Raw genomic sequence first — 1,554 nt, 5'->3', positions numbered from 1 at the left:
CAAAAAAAAAAAAAAAAAGACTCAGTCCCTGTCTTCACAGAGTTTACAGCAATGATGGGGAGATAAAGCAAAAGCCTGGTGGGTAATTGAAACCAAGTCCAGTAGGAGTGCTGAGGAGGGAAGGGTCAGATCTGCTTAGGTGATCCTGGAAGGCTTATCCAAGAGGGTGGTTTCACCTGGGCCTCAATGTTATTTATTTGTTTGTTTGTTTGTTTCAGCTGCGTGTGGGATCGTTAGTTGTGGCATACACGTGGGATCTAGTTCCCTGACCAGGGATCAAACTCGGGCCCCCTGCATTGGGAGCACAGAGTCTTAGCCACTGGACCACCAGGAAAGTCCCTGGACCTCAATTTTGATACAAGATTGGTGAGGGCAGAGGATAGATGCAGGAAAATGCTAAGTGTGCCCAAGGACTGAATAATCAATGCAACCAGCTAGAGCAGATGATTTGGGGGGGGGGTGAGGCAATTTGCCTGAGAACATAATTAGGAAAGGAAATCTGGTACTAAAATATCATTAACTACACTTAAAATCTGAAATATAGGAGTTTGTAGTTTTAAAAAATACATACAAGTATACCTGTATGTTTTTCTTTTTTTAATTATTTTATTTTATTTATTTATTTTTGGCTGCGTTTTGTCTTCGTTGCTGCGCGCGGTCCCTTTCTAGTCGTGGCGAGCAGGGGCTACTCTTCATTGCAGTGCGCGGGCTTCTCATTGCGGGGCCTCTCCCATTGCAGAGCACGGGCTCTAGGTGCGCGGGCTTCAGTAGTTGTGGCATGCGGGCTCAGTAGTTGTAGCTTGTGGGCTCTAGAGCACGGCTCAGTAGTTGCGGCACACGGGCTTAGTTGCCCCGTGGCATGTGGGATCCTCCCGGACCAGGGCTCCAACCCGTGTTCCCTGCACTGGCAGGCGGATTCCCAAGCACTGCGCCGCCAGGGAAGTCCCTGTATGTTGTTCTTGATTGTCAACGCCCTCCAGCCAAAGACCACCAGCAGACACTTGTAGCTGAACAAAATTGGGTTTGTGGACTCATTTCAATAAGAACTCACACCATGGCGGAACTATGGGGCATCCAGGGAAAGGGCTTAGGATTTGGACTTATATTTTCTGATTGGGGGAGAGGTCAGGGAAGCGAGGTTGCTCTGGATTTGAGGCTGTCAGGAAGCTGGAGGATTCTACAGTTGGGTACCTTAAATAAGAATGAAGCAGGGGGACTTCCCTGGTGACGCAGTGGTTAAGAATCCGCCTGCCAATGCAGGGAACACTGTTTCGAGCCCTGGTCCAGGAAGATCCCACATGCCGCGGAACAACTAAGCCCGTGCGCCACAACTACTGAGCCTGCACTCTAGAGCCCGCGAGCCACAACTACTGAGTCTGTGTGGCACAACTACTGAAGCCCGCATACCTAGAGCCCACACTCTGCAACAAGAGAAGATACTGCAGTGAGAAGCCCACACACTGCAATGAAGTATAGCCCCAACTCACCACAACTAGAGAAAGCCCGTGTGCAGCAACGAAGACCCAACACAGATTAAAAAAAAAAAAAAAAAAA

The sequence above is a fragment of the Neophocaena asiaeorientalis genome, unplaced genomic scaffold (assembly GCF_003031525.2).
Source record: "Neophocaena asiaeorientalis asiaeorientalis breed wild unplaced genomic scaffold, Neophocaena_asiaeorientalis_V1.1 scaffold134, whole genome shotgun sequence".
NCBI lineage: Eukaryota > Metazoa > Chordata > Mammalia > Artiodactyla > Phocoenidae > Neophocaena > Neophocaena asiaeorientalis.
Note: the sequence above shows the minus strand (reverse complement) of the source record.